The 24,362-nt window shown below is 38.9% G+C and overlaps 1 pseudogene; it reads right to left on the bottom strand.

The window, feature by feature from the left end:
- Positions 1–12,559: 12,559 nt before the first annotated feature.
- LOC130428145 (calcium-activated chloride channel regulator 4A-like) lies at positions 12,560–17,619 on the bottom strand (annotated as a pseudogene).
- Positions 17,620–24,362: the final 6,743 nt, after the last annotated feature.

Below are 24,362 nucleotides of genomic sequence, written 5' to 3'. Positions count from 1 at the left end.
AGACGTTAATGGTCGTTGTGTGGAAAAGCTGTGAAGTATCTCACAGGACATGAGGGTGAGTAAATGACAGAAATCTATGTAATAATATAATTTTATATCAAACAATGACAAATGTACAACTTAAAGAATGTGAATTTAAACAAAGAAAAGTTTATTCATTGCACACAAGGTAAGTAAAACTGTACAGGAGTTTTCTTATTTCATTACACATATAAATGTTTTTTTTTGCATATACTTCATTTTTTTTGCACATATACTTCATTTTTTAACACCTATACTTATTTATATCACACATAAACTTAATTATTTTGCACATAACACTAAAGTTTTTCTTGCACATATTCTTATTTATATCACACAGAAACTTAATTATTTTGCACATAACACTTAAGTTTTTTTTTTCACACATAAAGAGAAAAGCTATGTATAGGAGGTTTGGGGTTCATGAGGAGCAGATGAGGAGTCACTATTGTTACAGTATTGTGAGTTATAGAAGGAGATTCGGGATATAGTAAGAGTTGTTCTTATTAACACACAGATGCTTCAATGCTGGACTGTTGAGGTATCTCTCCCGCAGTGACTGTGTTTCTATTATTTCCCTTTCTTTTCTCATTTTCTCCTCCTGTCGTTCTTTGGTCTTTTTCTCAAGCCAGTGATGAAGAACAAATAATCCTTTTGTTTTGCTGGCAGCTTTGGTCTTCTCTGAACCTTTCAGGTGATCTTGGGTATCTCCAGCGGGACCATTAGGAGCTGTCATGATGATGTTTTCATGAGCGTCTTCCTCCTTCTGAAGGGTTTGTTGTTTGTCAGTGTTGCTCTCTGGATGGGATTTTCTCACAGGTGTCTCCTGCTGCTCTGGAGCTTCTGGCTGGACTTCATCCATTTCACTTTCACTCTCCAGCATCTCTGTGTTCTGCATCCAACAAAACATCGGTTGATCTTTTATCATGGGCTTCGGTCTTCTGTGTCTGGTGTCCTTCAGCTCAAATGGAGAGATGAACTTCACATCAGGCTCATCAGACTCGCTGTTATCATTCATGTCCACGACGATGAGATCAGCCTGGGATGAAGGTGCTGACAGTGATATCGCCTCGGTATATTTATATGGGATGTAAGGAGATGATCCTGAAGAAGGAAGACATTGAGAGTTGCTATGTTTTATCTCGACACAATGCACTCTTGTCACATCTGATACACTTTCTCTTACTTGAATGGTCCGTGTCTTTGGCATTGTTCAGTTTCTTCGCTGATCTTTCACTCTGCAGCATCTGTTTGTTCTCCTCCATCCAACTAAACATCGGTTGTTTTTTCCTCATGGACTTAGGTCTTCTCTGTCTGGTGTCATTCAGCACAAATGGAGAGATGATATGCACCTCATCTTCATCTTCAATGTCCACGAGGACCAGGCGTGTAAAGAGATCAGATTGTGACGTGACCAGCGGTTCAGGCACTGATGAATGATGGGATTTGACCATCTCAGCTGTTGGTGCTGGTGTTGGTGGAACAGCTGATATTGGCAAAGGAGATGAAGTGAGTGATGATGTTTTTAGTTTCATCTTGTCATACATCACTAGACTTTCTCTTACCTTCATATTTTGTCACCTCCGTCTGTTCAGGATTCTGGTCGGGTGATTCAGGTCGATGAAACCCTGATGAATGAAGAGATGGAGAGAGTCTCAAGGTTTTATCTCAACATACAAAGTGTTTCAACTGTGAAATCTTTATAAACTTGCTGTTACCTTCAGGATCCATGTTTTCTGCTTCCTTCCTCAGGTTCCTCCTCGAACGTCTCATCTTTGATCTCTCAGGTGATGAAGTTGATGGTTTAGGATCAAAACGTCTCACCAGCGGTTCAGGCACTGATGAAGGATGGGATTTAGAGAGTGACAAGGTTTTAACTCAGCACAATGCACTCTTGTCGCATCATTATAAACTTTTTCTTACCTTCATGATCCGTTTTCTTGTCACCCTTCTTCAGTTTATTTGCTGAACGTTTCTCCTCTGATCTCTCAGGTGATGAAGTCGCGGGTTGAGGATTAACACGTATCACCAGCGGTTTAGGCGCTGATGAATGAAGAGAAAGAGAGTTTCAAAGTTTTACCTCGACAAGTTTGATATTGTCATTTCTTTATAAATGTTTTCTTACCTTCATGATCCATGTTTTCAGCTTCCTTCGTCCGTTTCCTCCTTGAACGTCTCACCTCTGATCTCTCAGGTGTTGCAGTTGAGGGTTGAGGATGAACATGTATAACCAGCGGCTCCAGCCTTGATGGATGACAGGATTTTACCCTCTCAGCTGCTGAAGCTGGTGGGCATGGAGCGACTTGTTTCGGTGTAGGAGGTAGTGAAAGTGTTAAGGTATCGATGCTCAATGGAGAAGCGTCTCGGGACTCCTTCTTAGACTTTCTGTGAACCGCAGGACTTGTTTTGGTGTCAGTCTGCATCTTCTTCATCTCTCTCTTGTGTTCCGATACGTTCACGTGTTGCTCTGAATCTTTGGCTCTTTTCTTGGTTTTCTTTGACCTCACAGGTACTGAAGCCGAGTTTTTCACCAGCGGTTTCAGAGTTGACTCTCTCCTTATACCTTCAGCATCATCCGTCTTTCTCTCTCTCTTCCTCATCTCTCTCCTACTTTCCCTATCTTTCTTTCTTCCTCGAATACTTTCAGTCTTTGTTTCCGATGTGCTGTCCTCCAGACTCTCTGAGATCACTCCCTCTTGCTCTCTTATGGAGTATCTTTTCTTGATCTTCCTCATTTTCTTGTCACGTCTGGAACTTGTCGGTGTGGAGTCAACTTGACGCTGTGCTCCTCTCTGTTCTTGCTCCTGTACAGTGTTGGTTATAACTAGTTACTAAGTAATTAGTTACTGTAATTCAATTACATTCCCCTTGAAAAAAAGTAAGTAAGGGATTGCTCTCATTTTTCTGTAATTTAATTACAGTTTCTTGTGATGTAATTGAACTAAATACTGTGTAATATATTCAATAGTGAAAATGACATCAACACTAAGTCTAAGTTTAAAATGTGTGCTTTAATGTATCCTTCTCACATTGGTGTACTTTGGTCAGTTAATAAGAATAATTTATGTAGTTATTTAATTGAAATAATGAATTAAGCCATTTCATGTCTAATGCTAATCGAGATCGAGGATGTAGAAAGTAATTAGGAATAAGTAATGAAATACTTTTTGGATGGAGTTATTTGTACAGTAATGTAATAACAATATTGAATATGTAATTAGTAACGAGTAATTATCACTTTTTCAGAGTAACTTACCCAACACTGCTCCAGTGTTTTGTTGCATTCGTGATCTGGCGTCTCGTGGCCCAAGCATCCACAGATCACTTGTCCCATGATATCAAACTTCACCAAAGCAGCCTACTTACTTTAATATTAAACTAAGAAAAGTATTTATGGTACTTTTTTTGCAAACCGCAAATGTAAAAGTAATCGCGAATACAAACTAGTAACTCCGGCACTTGCTCGCGCTGTCAACAAATTTAGGCTACGGTGATCTCTGACGTCATCGACAATATTAGTAACCAATGGAAACCAAAGCAATCCTTAAATATAAACATAAACCATTGAATTAAAGACATAAAATACAATGATCATTTAAATAAGAATGTTTTGTCGATTTGTAACAGCTGAAAGCATTAGTCAAATGTTTAACAAGCAGAGAACACGAATCAGTGACTGTAAATAAAGTTTAGGGTGTAAAAGACGCCATCTGTGCATTATTTAAACGAATCTGTTAGATTAAATAAGCCGCTCGCGTTAAACATCCAAGTATCGCGAGATCACGCTGCTCCCGTTTAACGTGTGATCTGCGCAGACCAGCTGAGGTGATTTAAATCTTGATGTTTTCATTGTCGATGGTAAAAGTTTGGTGTGAGATTTATCAATAAAGTCGTAGACTGTATGTTACGTTCCGTGTGTGTTTTGTGTACATTGTATTGTTTTTCGCTCTCCTGTCTTTCTGTGTCCCTTTCGGCTCCACTTCTAGGTTGTTGTTTATTGGCTGACTCGACTGCCAATCATCATTCTGACGTCATGACGTCCTGCCAATCGGCTGGCGTGCCAGCTGCATTTAACGACGCGAGTTGATTGTATGCGTTTGTGTGCGTGCGCGCGCGCCATGCCAGCTTGCTCCAAAGCGGTCAGCTGTTTGTGGTCGACACCCATTGTTTGATTCTTAACGTACCTAGTCTTATGAAGTCATGCGTTGTGTTATGTGATTCAATCTATTAATAGATTTATTATTTGACAATTGATTTCTATCGAGTTCTTTGAGGATGCATGTCAGTCTATGAGAGTGTGACGTCACCCTTGTATTTTTGTTCGTAGATTATATTAGTTTAGTTTGGCGTCGTATATGCTAAAGATTTCGGTTTTATTTTCATATTTATTTTGTTAGTAAGTTTAGAGGTTAGTGTAAGGGTTGTTTTATTTTGTTTCTTTCTTTAATTTGGGCGACAATCCTTTTCGTGTTGTAATCCATATATTTTTGTTTCTGTAATTATGTGCATTTTTCTTCAACGCGACTAGTAAATACTATTGAACTTTATTATCTCTGTTCGGTGTCTTTTTGATCTGCACCACACCCGGTAACAGTTGTCTCGTATAAATGTTACGGTATCATCCCTTTTTAACATCAGACACGTAACACTCTACAAGAAGAGAAACGAATAAAACTCAGATGTGAGCTCAGTCTCAGTATTATATACACTAGACTTACAGCTCCATTCTAAAATGTACATGTAGATGTTTGGAGAGATTTAGTCCATCGGTGTATTATTGAACATTTCTATTATGTTAGTAACAGATGTGAGGGAGTTTATATTGGTTTAAAGTTTGCCTAAAGCAGCTCTAGTGTGTATTATCTTTCTTTATATGCTGTTATATTATTTAAACTAATGTGAAGCTTTTTCTTGAAAATGTTTATAATAGATTGTGCTTGTTTTCTGCTTGTGTTTATTCCAGGTGTGTTTTACACGAGCTGTGAACACCAGATGTCGCTCATCTCATCTACAGTTCCTGTGCCCAGTTGCATAAAGCACCTTAAGTTTTTCTTAAGTGATTTCCCTTTACCAAAGACAACAGGAGAATAACTTAAGTAAAGCTTAAGGTATATTTAAAGGTACACTTAAGGGAAAATTACACTTAAGGTGCTTTATGCAAGCGGGCCCTTGCAAAGCTAGAACTTCGATGTCAGTATGCAATCTCATATAATTAAGCAGCAGTATGAACACTATTCATATTCATTAATATAGACTATTGTCCTCAATTTAGCCATTTAAAAAAAGATACAAAAATTGGAGAGTCAGTATCCTTTGAAAGTGACATAGTATATTGATGAAATTGATGGCTGGTCACAGCTGAATGGTCAGCTGAAGCATACAATTTTAATTATTTGGGTCATAATCATATTGATACTGGTTTGAGTAAGGCCACACTAAAGTGGTACTGTGGTCATAGCAGAGACCTCTGCAAAAACATCTGCATATGGCTATCCGCCACCAACAGGCCATTTAATCGCCCTGTCTTAGTACAGAAAAGGGAAAATTGTACATAGGGTTTATTTTCCACAATCCAAGGGCTCTGTTTTGTTCCCATACTTTACCTCTCAAGCACTAACAAAACACAGATTCATCACTGAGCCAGGCCAGTTGAGATCCATATAACTATTCTTTACCATTTTTAAATGGTAAGCTCACATGCACAATAGACCTATAAGTCTTTCCTTAGTTTCGATTGTTCTTGTTTTGTCTTCTGTGCCCGATTTCCTCATCAGTTAATTAGTATCTCACCTGATTCTGTTTTAACTGATTATGCTACCCTATTAAAGCCTGTTTGTTCATTTAGTTCATTGTCCAATATTGTTTTTACGTGTTAATGGATGGCTGTATGTGTCTGCTCCTGGTTTATCATTTTCAATTATTCTGAACTATCTTTGGAATTGTACTTTGTCATGTGTTTGGATAATACAGCTTCTGTGACAATAAGAGACTTTCTGTTCACAAAACCACAGCTGATTGCAGCTAATATGCAGAATGCTCTTGACATTAAAACTCTAGGTATGCTTCCAAAGGATAACATAAGAAAAATGTATTATTCATATTTTTAATGTGTACTCTATGATACAATATTTGGTGAACCCCCGAGTGGCTGGTAGTAGTGCGTGTAGAGTTCGTAATATGGAGGTTTAGGGAGCCATCCAAAATGAACATGGCTTCATGGGTGTCCCTGTTGTTGAGATTGATACTAGAAAGAGGCGACTGGAGGAGGAAGCCGGCTGTAGCAGAGCGCCTGATGGAGGCTCGTGCTGGGGTGATCATGCTATGATTCTTGATTCCGTAGAAAGTCGTAGGTGGCAGAAAGCGAGGCAATTGAGGGTTCGATTGGCTTCCCTGATGATGGAGCGATCTGACCTGATGTAGCTTTTGAAAGCTTCCGATGTCCAGCGCCCTAGTGCTTGGATTTGAGACTGCGAGACGCCTTTTTTGTGCGGCTGTGGTTGCAGCGCCTATGCAGAAGGAGGGGCCGGAAATGTGGTCTACGGGGATGCCGGATACGAGAAGGATGGCTTTGAGGTGCTTTTGGAACCTGAGGCGTGTAACTGGGCGGTTAGACTCGTCGACGAAGAGAGGACCCGATGTGGTTTTGGTCTGGGATTTCCTGAAGTGAAGGTAGGCTAGGAGGGTCTGATAAGGTCGAATCAGTGAGTGGAGATTGAATATGTAGATGAAATGTCCTATCCTGGTCTGGTCATACTTGCTCTGTTTAATGGAGAAGGACATCGTCTCTGAATCGAGTACTGACAGGTCCGATACCGTTGGATGTGATAGAGGGTAGAAGATGGATGTGGTGGAAATTTCCAAACATCTTAGAAAGCCGAAGAATGCTAGGATAAACAGTGTCGAGTGTGCAATTGACGTATTTGGAGTGGTATCCTTTACGGAGGTTTGAAATGCATCTGGTTAATATATCCAGGGTTATAGGTTGCCTTGCATCCTGGAGTTTTCCATGCAGTGAGATAAGATTGGAGGGTCCTGAGGGAGACGGCATGGATGATAGAGTTTAGAGAAGCTTCGAGGAGGGTTTGTAGGGGTTGGTTAACCGGAATATTGGCTCTGAATAGGGAGGTACCGGTGTTGGCAAAGGGTCTGCTTCGGGTGCAACCAGCCTGAACTTCTGTCAAGATCGGAGATCTGATGTTCCCTGAAACTGGAGGCGGTTCCAACGCTGGTGCGTTAACCGGCACTGGTATTGCTGTCGCCGTAGCAAATGAGAAGTTTGATCGGCTCTGCGGAAGAGAGAAAAGTGGGGATGACGGCCACCTGAGAGGCTAGCGGAGTCATGCTCGCGCTAGCAGCGAGTTCTAAGGGGGCAGGGAAATGGCCGAGAACCGGCACCTGCAGCGCTTGCGGAGACAGACTCGCACTAGTGGTCGACGGAGGCGCCATGGGCCAAGAGCCAGGGGCGGGGAATGGGAGAGAAAGCACCGGAGCTCCGGGTGCTTGCGAGCTTATGTCGCCTGGGTAACCAGCATTGTCAGCTGCTGCGTTGTTGGGAGATGTGTGCTGGGATGCGGAGTGAAGGACAAGCTACTGGAAGCTCCCGACTGGGGGTCCATAGCATCCGGGGAATCTTTGGTACTACCCACGCTCGCTGATGGCCTGCTACTGCAACCTGACGATCGTGGCTCTTTCTTGTGAGGGAATGACGACATGTGCAGCCGGAATCTGATGCAGAAAGTCTGCAGACTTGTTTGCTTCTGACCAGGGACTGCCCGAATAGCCCATATGGCAGGCGTGTGATGATGTTGATTGTCGCATGGTGAGGTTTGTGAACGTATAATGTCTCTGAAACCTAGGGAACGCACAAGGTCTGTTTCCAAAAGTTAAAACGATTGTTACGAGCTTACGTCGATAGTGATGAAGTCGCTGAAATTGATACCTCTGCATGAAGATGGAGTTAATCCGGAGTGTGCAAGATGCTTAGCTGTGGAGGTTGAGCATGTTACGGACACCCCAATAAATTTGCTGTTTTAACTTCAAATGGCTGTGCACACTGTATGGGTTGAACACAATGAATTATTTCGGAGTCAACATAGCAGCTGGTGTTTTATTCCAAGATGCGGTTGTGTTCATGTAGAGAGACAATTAAGGGAGATCTTGCAGTGAAGCAACCAGTAAATATGCTTAGGCGTCCTGCTGTTTGTCTAACTTAAGTTAACAGCGGCAAGCATTGACCTTGTTCGAGCATGTACGATTTAAAACGTGATGACTGTATGGACGCATAAACATGAACAGAAAAGGAATTTAAGCTGTTCAACCAAAGTGACTGCTGGTGTACAGTTTACGAGGTTTAGTTCACTCATTACAAAGTCTTGTTGTCTGCCCAACAGATACAGAAAATAAGTCATTAAGAGCCTATTTATTGTGCATTTGGCTGTAATGCAATAAAATAAAGCTGTATACAACCACTGAGAGAGTATAAATATGAAGCGGAACTAAAGTGCATGGCTAGTCCGATATAACGTGATGACATCACTGATGTGCAATTTAGTACTTGACGTCTTCGGGCGACATTTAGCTTCATTTCGGTCAGGCTTAGCCATTTCAAATGAAAGAAATTGGCAACACTGGTTCACTGGACAGCACGGGCACAGAGTTTATACATAAAACATTGTCCCTGTAAAATAAACAATAAAGTGCGCTCGTGCCGGCCAGCGATATACCATTCTTGAGCGCAGCCGAGGCGACGGCATGAAGGATAAAACTAAATGTACTTTCGAGTAAAACGATTGTACTCACCCAGCTTCTTGTGTTTCGCCGGTTCAAACCCAAGTAAACTCAGTTTATAAATACATTGTGATTTATCGGAAAGGAGTCGTGGAATTTAGGGTTGATCATAGTGACTGCATGGAACAACAGAATTAATTATTTACCCCAAGATGATTGTTTCTCTTCGCAGAAAATGAGTGTAAACCCGTTGAAACGACATCGTATTGGCATTGGCTTATTGCATTGATCGGTTCAAAATGCGGCGACCTTGGGAGCCTTTATAGCAAATGCTCACCGGTCCAGCCTGCGTCTGAAACACTGCTGTCCCTGCAGCTCTCGCTAGCAGCGCTCGCGTTTACAACGAGCCGGAGTTGAGTAGCGAGCTAGCGTGCCGGTAGCACTTGCATAATGGAACGAACAATAACGCTACTTATTCCAGCGGGAATACGGAATCACATCCCGAAACTGCGGGGAAGACGTATTGGAAATGTTGCGTTACGGATCGGGCCTGTCGCGTGGCTGCGCAGCGTTTAAAGATCCGTAAGGACCCGTGAATACATGATGTCCTTCCTGTGTTGATGAACTCATTAAGAGTTTGGTTTTCTTTTGTATATAGTTGTCGAAAAGCGGAAAGAAATGTATAATGTCAACAAGCTGCTGTTTTGCGTGTGCGTCTATGGGCATTGCAGTTGCGAAACGTTCGAGACATTGTCATTAGCCTACTCGTAGAGAATCCTCGGACATTATAGCGAACTCGCTAGGGCTGATTGTGTAAACGCTGTGATTGCCGATTATATACCAGCCGGCTTATTATATGCTCCGGCTCCTCCCGACCTTTGTTAATTCAACATCATTAAATAATAATAATAAAGTGTTTGTCGTTAAATTGGCATTTTTTAATACAGTATTAATTAGGTGAGTTAATTACAAGACAACTCATTCTAGAATAAAAGCATTTGATATGCAGTTATTGTATTAGTAGTGTAGGCACAGTATATGATTGTAAATGAAAAGATAAAAGTGATATAATTTTAAGAATTGATATTTTGCAAAAATAAACTGCATATAATTCTTGTGTATACATACGTAGCAGAGTAATCATTAATCATCAAAAAAAGTCCTGAATATTCATGTTTTAAGAGTAAGAGTGACGGTGTATTTCCACTATAGCGGAGCGTGCCGCACGCAACGCTGCAACGTGTTCACTATGGGGAGTGTCAGTACACAACGGTAGAGTACGCCTCCAAAACAATATTTCCACCTTGTTTGCCTTTTCTCTTCTTATTATGATGACGGTTTTGGCGCCATGTAGGCTACCACCCTTATAAAACAAAAACAATGGGCATTGCAATCATAGAGCAAATTTGTTCAGGCTAATTTGATATTTAGTCTTCAAAAATGGGCTGTTTAGAAATAATCATGAATATTCATGAAATATCTCAACGCCTTTTCCGCCCCGCTGTTAGACCCATGATGCCCCACATGAGCGTCAAACTCCCATCTCATTGGATTGAATGGAGACGCTCCGCACGCTTCGCGCCAATGGAAACGCAGCGTGAGAAATAGAGGACATGGCCGCGAAGCAGGTAAAACATGTCTGAAAACCAGTGAAAATATCTTCAACAAAGAGGGACGAACTTAACACAGCCATTCTATATATAGAATCAGATACTTGCGAGCTCTGTGCTGGACCAATATCCGTATGCGCGTGGATAGAAATCTTGAATCGTTTCAGAATACAGTCCTGTTCCGCCTCTGCCTCGGGATGCCCATCCCGAGGTAGGAAGAAGTTCCACCATGTCCAGACTACCGACAGATGCCCATCCCCATGCCCATCCCGAGGTAGGAAGAAGTTCCACCATGTCCAGACGACGGATAGATGCCCATCCCCAATTTGAGATTACACCAGATACAGCTGCAGACTGACTGACCATCCCAGCTCCATCTAAGGCAATTCCACCAGCTGCCAAGAGAAATATGACCATCGGACCATCCCAGCTCAGACCACTACATCCCCAACCAAGAGCAAAGACGGGCTATTTATCTTATTAATGCTGAAGTTACAATATTTGGTATTAAATGCTAAACTAAAATCACATGTCACCAGTCTGAGTGCAGCTATGACACGTCAGAGGGGATCTGGCCCTCCCGGTTGAGCCTGGTTTCTCCCGAGGTTTTTTTCTCCATTAATCAATCATTGGAGTTTGGGTTCCTCGCCACAGCAGGGCAGTGTTGGCCTGCTCACCGGGAGACTGCATTCATTCATTTATTTATTTATTTAGAAATTAGATGTTATTTATTAGAATGAACTTACTCGTTGTATAAATACCATGCACTGTGCTGTGTTTTAACTTTTCTGTTTTTCCTGTTTGCCCCTGTAAAGCTGCTTTGAAACAATACACATTGTGAAAAGCGCTATATAAATAAACTTGAATTGAATTGAATTGTTGACACGCTGAGTTTAAAACTGCAAAGTTTCATGGCCTAATCTTCCATCCCAGAGAGGAGCCACAAGCAGGGGTATCTGTTGGATTTTTCTGTTCTACCCGAAGTGTATCGGTGTTGGTGTTTTTAAATGTATACCTGCCCTGCCCTGGTGGCCTGCGGGCCAATGGCACGAAAGCGATAATAGGGCTCCTTTGTTTCACTTGGCGTCTTATTTGCATAGCTATGATGGTATCGTCAGTTTGCGTTTAATACCTAAACTAAGTTATGGACATAGTATAATGCATGCTATGTTTTTATATCATAGCTCATGAGATAAAAGATAAAATAATGCAGAATTTGCAGTGATATCCGGAACTCAGTTGTTTTGAAAAATATTAAGACAACTATTAACGTGAAAAACACAGATAGGTAGAATCACTCCTTTACTTTCATATAAACTGTGTATGGAGGAATGCCGATGCTCAATTATCTTGTGACCAAACAAAAGTGTCACAAAATGTAAAATTTTTGGATGTATTACATATGAAATAACTTAATTAAATATTAAATATTGTTGAATATATAGAACTGTAAAATGTATGCAATATTTGTGCAACAGTGTTTGCACTGTTAATGTCCTTTCATTTCTTCTTTTGTCATACGCAAATCAATCTGTGTTGTGCCACAGTGGAACACACTTCAAATTGTGGGCTTTTAAGTTGAAATCTAAGCTTGCACATTTGGGAAATATTTTTTCCATTGCTCTTTTACAGTACCGTTATTTTAAAAAAGTGTTTACTTCTTTATCAACATGACTTTATTATTATTATTGTGTATTATATGATGAAAGTTCATTTGAAATAATGTTGGATAGTTTATTCTATTATGCAGTAACCTTTAAAAGCCATTTTCTGCCTTAAAATTATTTTTTAAGTCTCTCCTGTGTCTAAGGCAACAGAACTTGTGAGCTGAAAGCAGGATTATAAATTGTCATACTGTCATTGTTTTTGTTAAATTTATTCATGTGTTTTATCTTTTGATAAACATTTTCTGGTTCATTTTTAAACAGTTTTATCTAGTTGCTTTTATAGACTACTAACTATACTGGTTTATATTTTTAGCAAAAAAAAACTCGAACTCACTTTGAGTTGAACATTGAAGAAAATTTAATCAAATGCCTTTTGCAGAACAGAAATTAGAATTCATAAAAGAAAAGAGTCGTAAAAGAAGTAAAACACCAGAACAGTAAAAAAAATCAGTTTTACATTTTCTTAATTTATATTCTTGTTTAAATTTGAAAAGAGTACTGATTTCGGCAATAGTTTGCATTAGATTGTTATTTCTAAGCATCAACACGGTTTCTTCTTTTCACTGCCCATGCTGTTACAGCGACAATCAAACACACCACTATAACTGCTACACAAACTGAAATGATAATAACGTTCAAATTCAGGCCCGGATTTGAGATTCCAGGTGGGTTGGGAGCAGGCATGATGATCTTTGATACTTGAGCAATGTTGGATATTTCAGATATTGCATCATCATTGTCATCAGAGCGAAGAGCAAAGAAGAGTGTGGTACCATTCTCAACTGTCATATTAAATGAGTGTTGTTCTACTGATCCAGCCTCCTTAGGTGAGACGGCAGATGTGTTGACTAAAGAAGATTCGCTGAAGTTCAGTCGAAGCATTTCAATGTCATCGCTCCATCTGATCTCATAGGATTTAGCTTAAACGAAATATATATATAAAAAGGTTAATGCACATTAAGGTGACTGTTATTTCAATATAAAGTATTTATTTCAGCACTCAAGATTAAGTTACACAATAAAAAAACGTTTATAAACTATTATTATAGCAAAATGTATGCTACCTGTTCCCTGGTCTAAGTCTTCACCAGGAGCTGTCCAGATGAGAAGGACCGTGTTCTCCTGGATTTCAGCATTAAGATCTGTGATTTTGTTTGGAGGATAAATTGGTCGATTTGAAATAGTAACCTGAAAACTTTCTCCAGTGGCTGTTCTGCTAAAGTTTCCTTCAACAAGTGGTTGTTCAGGAACCGGAGGCTTCGGAGGGTTCAGCTCTACCTTATCTAAAAAGAGAAATGAAAAGATGCCATGCAATGTCACGTTTCACAATATTACTAGAACTACTGCCAGTTTTAAGCAACATTGCACAACAGTGATGATGTCATAGTTTTACCATCCACCACATATCCAGGTACATATAGAGCGCCGCTCTTTCTGTGGAGAGTAAATCTGGATTGTCCGTCTTTATTCTTCACTCTCACTTTCAAGCTGATTCTGCCTTTTACTAACTTTGTGAAATATCTGGAATAGATCCCATCATTTTTGAAAGCATCTGCTCCTATAACAGATATAGATTTACAGTTTATTTATATATTTTAGCATGTGTGTGTGCTTGAGAAAAGGATTATGGGTAATTTACCTGCTCCATTATCCAGTAGCTTTAATTCTTTCATTGTCCCAGTTTCTGACTCCAGTGTGGCCTTCACTTCAGCATTTATTACAGGTCTGTAATTCTGACTAACCTCAGCAAACACAATCACAGGTTTACTGCCACTGATGAGCTGCTGATTCACATGTGCTTTGACTATGATAGGAGGAACATCAGAGCGAGCTGCTTGACTGGTTACTGTTATTGTCAAAGACTGAAGTCCTCCACTCAGAATACTGTACTTCCAGTCTCCAGACTACCAAATACAACATAGATAACACAAACATTTTAGGGCTTTGTCTTTAGGATAACGCTTATCTAAATTATTCATGAAAAATATGTGTCTGTTTCAAAACTTTTTGTAAATGATTATTTATAACATTTGGCCTCAATGCCTTTTTATTATACAACATAAATACTAATATTTAAAACTTATGGTTTGAACAATAAACTTCAGCCATAACTCCTGTATTGCTATTAAGGTCGTCATACCGCTGCAGTTCCTGGAATTTTTAGTGTGAGTGTCTTTGCTGATGGATCTTCACTCATATCTGTTTGACCGTAGTTGGACCCACTTGGCGTCTGTATATACACAGTAGGTGCACTGATTTCATAGATGATTAAAAAGCTGGTTTTGTTACCGACGGTTGAATCCACTGACACTGTTCCATTGAACCAGTCAGCTGTTCTCTTTCCCGTACTCTCCAGCTGTAAGCATACAATATAAATGAACACATGAAAACATTAAATATTTAAAGTATAAAGTACAGTATATATACAGTACATCCACTATAAGTCATAAAATGGGTAATGAACTTGCCAAACCTGAACTGGTTCTTTCGCGTAATCTCCAGTTGGTATTGTAAGTGAAGCAAATGCATCCACTAACAGATTGGAGGTGATATCATCAGTTGCTATGATAAATTTCCCATCTAATTTCAAAATGGAAGAAAAGAGAATTTTTCATTTGATTGATTTTAAGTGCTGGCATTCACTCACAGACAAATACCGTGGCTGAAAGACAGACACTTTTCCAGCAAATAAAAAAATGTGATTTGCATACATTGTGGAACTTAACGTCAACGTTTTGGGGGCCTGTGCAAAACTTGGGGGGTGGGGGTGGGGGAGGATATTGTTCATATATAGTCAAATAACCATTAAAAATCTATTTGGGGTCCAGTTGCTGTTAAAAGGTGTTGATCCTTTGTTTGGTCCTTTCATCTCTGGGATTTTTGTGTTATCACACTTACCATTCTTGTCCGCCATTTCCTGCAGTTCTTTGGCGGCTTTGGGACCCAAAGCCAAAGTGTGTATAATGGCACCACTTTGTATTGCAGTATGAGAACAATCATTGATGTTGTCTGTTGCCTCACCATCAGTGAGAAAAATAATTTCATCTCCTAATGCATCCTTATTATCTGCTTTAAGCACCTGATGGGTATAAAAAGATATTCATAACATTTCATTTATTATTATACAATTCACACAAACATACGAAATGCATATGAATACAATTAACAGGGCATCTCTAAGGCTTTATTGAGGCCAGTACAGACGTTTGTTGATCACTTGCTTGTGTTGGCAATGAACTGATAAGATTCTCTCTTGTGGTGTCACTGTCAATAACAGTAAAGGCTTTAAGAGTTGATGCATCAGTACTAAAGGTTACGATTCCCACTTTGCCTTGATCTTCAATGATGTGCCGTATGACATGTGTGGCGGCTTGCAGCAGTCAAATAATCCTAGAACCCTTGAAAATAAATTATATATCATCAAAATTAAATTCATGCTTGGGTTTAAAACCCAGACTAATATCTAAACATTAATGTTGAAAATTAATGTGTAAAAATATTAACTCTATCAATGTCAGTTTGGAGAGGAGTAATCTGTTTTTCTGACTACACTGAAAAAAATTTGGAGTAGGATTTACTTAAAAAAAGTTAGGAAAGTTTTTTCACTTAGAAAATGTGAGTAATTTCAATAGAATTCCCAAGTAAAAACAAAATAAAAGGAACTGTAGCTTTAATTAGAAAATCTCAAGTAAAGTTTACTTGGAATTTCCCAGAAAATTGTATTGACTGTTTGTTTATATATTTTACTCAAGTAATGCTTATAAATGTTTTTTTACACAATAATCCTAGTAACCTTTACTTTAAATATTATTTTAAAATTACTTGATGTTGTTTATGTATTTAAATGGTGTTCAATAAAATAACACTGACATACATTTTACTTGAATACGTTTATTTCTATGATATCCCTTAAAGATGGAAATATGAAATAAAACAAATAGTAAAACTCCATCAGTTTGATGGTTCTTCTAAATGGTGCACTATAGTGCATTTTACTCCAGTAAACATTGTTAGAACAACCACACAGTGCATTAAAATGCATACACATTTAAACATATAAAACCTTTCTATAAACATAAAACATAAACATTTTACAAAAACCTCAGTTGCAGATATCAAATATAAAAGTGTAAAAGTGCAAATAATGTCAAATAGTAGCTGCCTTTCATTAGCTAACTTTAATTTCACTAAGATTAAACCTAAGGGAACAAAAACATAAAATAAAATAATAATAAAACTCTGCATCGATGGTCTCCAGCATAATAGCATTACTTAAAATGCATAAGAATTGTTATATTAAACAGTACTGTAGTTGAAGTTGTTTTCTGAACAACCTTTCTTGCAAAAAAATAAATAAAATAAAACAGTACAATAAGTGGAAGTAGTGCCCAACTAGCAGATTACATTAGAATCTTTCTATGCAATGAGTTAACCTTTGGCGAAAATTTTAACGCATCAAGTCCTATAAAGATTTTCTGAAACACTTCGAAAGTGTTTCTCAGCTTTGGGGGATAGCTTAAGTTTAGGGAGTAAATGCAGCCCATGAGTGAAAGACATGCATTTGCGAGATTTTTACATCCCAGCAGCACCTCAGTCCCCTCGATGACAATGATGACATCAGACATACTGGCATCTTCCTCTTCTACAGATCTGCTCAGTACGATGATTTTCATGACATGACTGGAGAAGGTATCCTTAATCATCTCCCTGCTGATATCCTGTGAAATACACAAATCAGTGCAAAGTGGTTAAAATACTGTACAGTATCAATTATTCAATTTTCCTCTATGGGTTCCTGTTCTGAGACAAACTGTCCACTCTTAAAGGACAACTCCGGTGAAAAATGAACCTAGGGCTAATTAACACATGGTTACCGAGTAGATCGTTCTCTGGGATGCGTTTTCATGATAGTCGAATGTAAAGAGTTATATCTCTAAAAACAGATTAGCTTATAACGCTAGAATATGGGGCAGAGAGTAAGATAAAGTAAATCGCTAGTTAATACCACTAACAAGGCTCAAAATAGCCTCACACTACCACGGTAGCATAATGAGGGTCCTTACATGCAAACCAAAGCATTGAGAACTTTTCATTGAGAGCATATTTTTGGTAGTTTTAAGATCCTTCTTATCTGGTAGCAAATCTTTAGAGAGTTTACAATAATGGGATTGTATTTCTTAAAATTTTGAAACGTTTTTTTTGCAAAGAGTGAAAAACCCTGAATATCTCTTTCAATGGCGAGCCACGCAGGAATGTTAGTAGTCCACTCCCCAGGCCCTGCATTGCACCAATACATTAAGGCCTGTACGTTGGCTGCCCAATAATAGTGCTGAAAGTAATGGAGGCCTAGACATCCTACCACTTTTGCCTTACAAATATGAGCTTTAGATATGCGTTGGGCTTTATATCCCCAAATAAATGGCATAATCAGAGAATCAAGTGTCTTAAGGAATATCTGAGTTAAAAGAAAAAATATTTTGAAACAAGTAAAGAAATCTTGGTAGGGTGACCATTTTAATTGCATTAACACGGCCAATCATTGTTAACGGGAGTACCCGCCAGGCCTCCACATCCCGCCTCAGTCTGTCTACCATAGCTTTGTTATTTGTTTCATGTAATTTCTTGTATTTTCTGGGCACAGGGACACCAAGATATTTAATTCACTCAAAGTTTTAAAAGGAAGATTATCAATAAAATGCTTTGTAAGCATCTGGGCTAAAACGGCTATTTTATCGTTTCCATGCCCACTGTATACAATGTTCATGAGTCTGCGTACATTATGGAAAGAAAGCCTTCCAGTTTTAAAACCTGTTTGATCAGTACTTCATATTTTCAATGTGATTTCCTTGATATTGTTTGTTAATATATATTATTTGTGTGGAAGAGATAGACCCTCTGCTTTTGACAATAAGACTCCACAAAGACAGGTATATTAAATAAATAAAATAAAAGACAGCTTTATTCATTGCACACAAGGTAAGTAAAACTGTACAGCAGTTTTCTTTGCACACACTAAGAGAAAATTGCGCATACTTATTTTATTGCACATATAAATGTTTTTTGCACATATACATCATTTTTTAACACATATACTTATTTATATCACACATAAACTTAATTATTTTGTACATAACACTAAAGTTTTTCTTGCACATATACTTATTTATATCACACATAAACTTAATTATTTTGCACATAACACTAAAGTTTTTTTTGCACACATGAAGAGAAAAGCTATGTATAGGAGGTTTGGGGTTCATTAGGAACAGATGAGGAGTCACTATTGTTACAGTATTGTGAGTTAGAGAAGGAGATTCGGGATATAGTAAGAGTTGTTCTTATTAACACACAGATGCTTCAATGCTGGACTGTTGAGGTATCTCTCCCGCAGTGACTGTGTTTCTATTATTTCCCTTTCTTTTCTCATTTTCTCCTCCTGTCGTTCTTTGGTCTTTTTCTCAAGCCAGTGATGAAGAACAAACAATCCTTTTGTTTTGCTGGCAGCTTTGGTCTTCTTTGAACCTTTCAGGTGATCTTGGGTATCTCCAGCGGGACCATTAGGAGCTGTCATGATGATGTTTTCATGAGCGTCTTTCTTTTTCTGAAGGGTGTGTTGTTTGTCAGTGTTGCTCTCTGGGTGGCGTTTTCTCACAGGTGTCTCCTGCTGCTCTGGAGCTTCTGGCTGGACTTCATCCATTTCACTTTCACTCTCCAGCATCTCTGTGTTCTCCATCCAACAAAACATCGGTTGATCTTTTATCACGGGCTTCGGTCTTCTGTGTCTGGTGTCCTTCAGCTCAAATGGAGAGATGAACTTCACATCAGGCTCATCAGACTCGCTGTTATCATTAATGTCCATGACGATGAGATCAGACTGCGATGAAGGTGCTGACAGTGATATCGCCTCGGTATATTTATATGGGATGTAAGGAGATGATCCTGAAGAATGAAGACATTGAGAGTTGCTATGTTTTATCTCGACACAATGCACTCTTGTCACATCTGATACACTTTCTCTTACCTGAATGGTCCGTGTCTTTGGCATTGTTCAGTTTCTTCTGTGATCTTTCACTCTCCAGCATCTGTTTGTTCTCCTCCATCCAACTAAACATCGGTTGTTTTTTCCTCATGGACTTAGGCCTTCTCTGTCTGGGGTCATTCAGCACAAATGGAGTGATGATATGCACCTCATCTTCATCTTCAATGTCCACAAGGACCAGGCGTGTAAAGAGATCAGACGGTGACGTGACCAGCGGTTCAGGCACTGATGAATGATGGGATTTGACCCTCTCAGCTGTTGGAGCTGGTGTTGGTGGACCAGCTGATATTGGCAAAGGAGATGAAGTGAGTGATGATGTTTTTAGTTTCATCTTGTCATACATCACTAGACTTTCTCTTACCTTCATATTTTGTCACCTCCGTCTGTTCAGGATTCTGGTCGGGTAAGGCAGGTCGATGAAACCCTGATGAATGAAGAGATGGAGAGAGTCTCAAGGTTTTACCTCAACATACAAAGTGTTTCAACTGTGAAATCTTTATAAACTTTCTGTTACCTTCAGGATCCATGTTTTCAGCTTCCTTGATGAGTTTCCTCCTTGAGCGTCTCATCTTTGCTCTCTCAGGTGATGAAGTTGATGGTTTAGGATCAAAACGTCTCACCAGCGGTTCAGGCACTGATGAAGGATGGGATTTAGAGAGTGACAAGGTTTTAACTCAGCACAAAGCACTCTTGTCACATCTTTATAAACTTTTTCTTACCTTCATGATCCGTTTTCTTGTCACCCTTCTTCAGTTTATTTGCTGAACGTTTCTCCTCTGATCTCTCAGGTGATGAAGTCGCGGGTTGAGGATCAACACGTATCACCAGCGGTTTAGGCGCTGATGAATGAAGAGAAAGAGAGTTTCAAAGTTTTACCTCGACAAATTTGATATTGTCATGTCTTTATAAATGTTTTCTTACCTTCATGATCCATGTTTTCAGCTTCCTTCCTCCGTTCCCTCCTTGAACGTCTCACCTCTGATCTCTCAGGTGTTGCAGTTGAGGGTCGAGGATGAACATGTATAACCAGCGGCTCCAGCCTTGATGGATGACAGGATTTTACCCTCTCAGCCGCTGAAGCTGGTGGGCATGGAGCAACTTGTATCGATGTAGGAGGTAGTGAAAGTGTTAAGGTATCGATGCTCAATGGAGAAGCGTCTCGGGATTCCTTCCTAGACTTTCTGTGAACCGCAGGACTTGTTTTGGTGTCAGTCTGCATCTTCTTCCTCTCTCTCTTGAGTTCTGATACGTTCACGTGTTGCTCTGAATCTTTGGCTCTTTTCTTGGTTTTCTTTGACCTCACAGGTCCTGAAGCCGAGTTTTTCACCAGCGGTTTCAGAGTTGACTCTCTCCTTATACCTTCAGCATCATCTGTCTTTCTCTCTCTCTTCCTCATCTCTCTCCTACTTTCCCTCTCTTTCTTTCTCCCTCGAATACTTTCAGTCTTTGTTTCAGATGTGCTGTCCTCCAGACTCTCTGAGATAACTCCCTCTTGCTCTCTTATGGAGTATCTTTTCTTGATCTTCCTCATTTGTTTGTCACGTCTGGAACTTGTCGGTGTGGAGTCATCTTGACGCTGTGCTCCTCTCTGTTCTTGCTCCTGTACAGTGTTGGTTATAAAAGTTACTAAGTAATTAGTTACTGTAATTCAATTACATTCCCCTTGAAAAAAACTAAGTAAGGGATAACTCTTATTTTTCTGTAATTTAAATACAGTTTCTGTAATATATTCAATAGTGAAAATGACATCAACACTAAGTCTAAGTTTAAAATGTGTGCTTTAATGTATCCTTCTCACATTGGTATACTTTGGTCAGTTAATAAGAATAATTTATGTAGTTTTTTTTTTTTGAAATAATGAATTAAGCTGTTTCAAGTCTAATGCTAATCGAGATCGAGGATGTAGAAAGTAATTAGGAATAAGTAATGAAATACTTTTTGGATGGAGTTATTTGTACAGTAATGTAATAACACTATTGAATATGTGATTAGTAACTAGTAATTATCACTTTTTCAGAGTAACTTACCCAACACTGTTCCAGTGTTTGGTTGCATTCCGGATCTGGCGTCTGGTGGCCCAAACATCCACAGATCACTTGTCCCATGATATCAAACTACACCAAAGCAGCCTACTTACTTTAATACTAAACTAAGAAAAGTATTTATGGTACTTTTTTGCGAATCGCAAATGTAAAAGTAATCGCGAATACAAACTAGTAACTCCGGCACTTGCTCGCGCTGTCAACAAATTTAGGCTACGGTGATCTCTGACGTCATCGACAATATTAGTAACCAATGGAAACCAAAGTAATCCTTAAATATAAACATAAACCATTGAATTAAAGACATAAAATACAATAATCATTTAAATTGGAATGTTTTGTCAATTTGTAACAGCTGAAAATATTAGTCAAATGTTTAACAAGCAGAGAACACGAATCAGTAACTATAAATAAAGTTTAGGGTGTAAAAGACGCCATCTGTGCATTATTTAAACGAATCTGTTAGATTAAATAAACCGCTCGCGTTGAACATCCAAGTATCGCGAGATCACGCTGCTCCCGTTTGACGTGTGATCTGCGCAAAGCAGCTGAGGTGATTTACATCTTGATGTTTCCATTGTCGATGGTAAAAGTTTGGTGTGAGATTTATCAATAAAGTCGTAGACTGTATGTTACGCTCCATGTGTGTTTTGTGTACATTGTATTGTTTTTCGCTCTCCTGTCTTTCTGTGTCCCTTTCGGCTCCAGTTCTAGGTTGGTGTTTATTGGCTGACTCGACTGCCAATCATCATTCTGACGTATTGACGTCCTGCCAATCGGCTGGCGTGCCAGCTGTATTTAACGACGCGAGTTGATTGTATGCGTTTGTGTGCGTGCGCGCGCGCCATGCCAGCTTGCTCCAAAGCGGTCAGCTGTTTGTGGTCGACACCCATTGTTTGATTCTTAACGTACCTAGTCTTATGAAGTCATGCGTTGTGTTATGTGATTCAATCTATTAATAGATTTATTATTTGACAATTGATTTCTATCGAGTTCTTTGAGGATGCATGTCAGTCTATGAGAGTTTGACGTCACCCTTGTATTTTTGTTCGTAGATTATATTAGTTTAGTTTGGCGTCGTATATGCTAAAGATTTCGGTTTTATTTTCAAATTTATTTTGTTAGTAAGTTTAGAGGTTAGTGTAAGGGTTGTTTTATTTTGTTTCTTTCTTTAATTTGGGCGACAATCCTTTTCGTGTTGTAATCCATATATTTTTGTTTCTGTAATTATGTGTATTTTTCTTCAACGCGACTAGTAAATAGTATTGAACTTTATTATCTCTGTTCGGTGTCCTTTTTGATCTGCACCACACCCGGTAACAGTTGTCTCGTATAAATGTTACGGTATCATCCCTTTTTAACATCAGACACGTAACACTCTACAAGAAGAGAAACGAATAAAACTCAGATGTGAGCTCAGTCTCAGTATTATATACACTAGACTTACAGCTCCATTCTAAAATGTACATGTAGATGTTTGGAGAGATTTAGTCCATCAGTGTATTATTGAACATTCTATTATGTTAGTAACAGATGTGAGGGAGTTTATATTGGTTTATAGTTTGCCTAAAGCAGCTCTAGTGTGTATTTTCTTTCTTTATATGCTGTAATATTATTTAAACTAATGTAAAGCTTTGTCTTGAAAGTTTTTATAATAGATTGTGCTTGTTTTCTGCTTGTGTTTATTGCAGGTGTGTTTTACACGAGCTGTGAACACCAGATGTCGCTCATCTCATCTACAGTTCCTGTGCCCAGTTGCATAAAGCACCTTAAGTTTTTCTTAAGTGATTTCCCTTTACCAAAGACAATAGGAGAATAACTTAAGTAAAGCTTAAGGTATATTTAAAGGTACACTTATGCAAGCGGGCCCTGGACTTCACAGGTTGAGTGCGTGTCACATGTGCAGATATATTCTGGCGTATAAGTGGCGTACTGTGTAAAATATTTAATTTCCATAAATATTTACACAAAGATTCATGAAACAAAAGGACAGACTTATTTAATATATATTTATATAAATCACAGTGAAATGTATAAGGGTGCAGCTTATCTCTTAATGTATTTTTGGAGGCTACTGTTCCTGAGACAGCGTGAGAGGTTGAAAGTTTAAAATCCTCCCTCCTTCTTCTCTCATGATCAGGTTTTAGAGGCGACGCACCCGGGCAGAATTCTGAACCTTGACAGCGTCTTAGCGACCACCACCTTTGTTCTGCCATAGAAAAGTTCTCGACCGATGCAGTTCCTAGCAGACATACACAGAAGAGAAACAGTAGAAGGATCTGATTGGTGAGTCCAACTTAGATGAACTGTCTTAATGAACAAGATTCATTTGTGAGTGTTTACTATAGTGTGAACTGTACCTGGAAGTGGCAGCTGCTGATCTTTTAAAGAGGGGAAGCTCATTTTTGGCCTAAATCATCAAAATTGTCCATTTATTTATATTTAAATTCTGCCCTACGTTACTTTTCAAGAAAATGTTCTGTAACCCTGTCGTACCAACTAGGCATCTTTTCCAGTGACTTTAATTAATGAACAAACGATCTAATATATATATATATATATATATATATATATTTAACTCAACGGGAGGAAATGTGGGAATTATGTTAAACTGAAACAATGAATGTGGTGTAAAATTGTGTGAAATATACGATGAAGGTTGCAGCAGTTTGTCTTTCGACTACACATGCAAAATTGAGTTGGCTGAGTTTTCTTTTTTTTTTACATTTTATTATTTACATTTTTAGTCATTTGGCAGACGCTTTTATCCAAAGCGACTTACAGTGCACTTATTACAGGGACAATCCCCCTGGAGCAACATGGAGTAAAGTGTCTTGCTCAAGGAGACACTGGTGGTGGCTGCTGGTATCGAACCAGCAACCTTTGATTTACTAGTCAGTGGTTTAACCCACTAGACCACCATCTCCATATTTTATTGCTTCATTGAACATTTTGTTATAACAAAACAATGTTACAACCGAACCTTAACATTGGATTAATGAAAAGAGAGAAAATAAAAACATTACCATGGCTCGAAACAGACAAGACAAAAGAAAAAATAATAATAAAAGAAAACAAAAAACAGGAGAGGGAATTACACAAATAATAAAAATATTACAAATTAAATAGCGATGGGACTGAGTTGGAAATGGAGACACAGAGTGATACGCGTCATAATCTGAAGACCACGCCCACGCCCACACCAACCGTCTCTTTGCATTGCGAGAAGCTGCCGCCTCCTTGTCATTTATGATTT

The sequence above is a fragment of the Triplophysa dalaica genome, chromosome 9 (genome assembly GCF_015846415.1).
Source record: "Triplophysa dalaica isolate WHDGS20190420 chromosome 9, ASM1584641v1, whole genome shotgun sequence".
In the NCBI taxonomy this organism is placed as follows: domain Eukaryota; kingdom Metazoa; phylum Chordata; class Actinopteri; order Cypriniformes; family Nemacheilidae; genus Triplophysa; species Triplophysa dalaica.
Note: the sequence above shows the minus strand (reverse complement) of the source record. Positions and strands in the feature narration are given on the sequence as shown.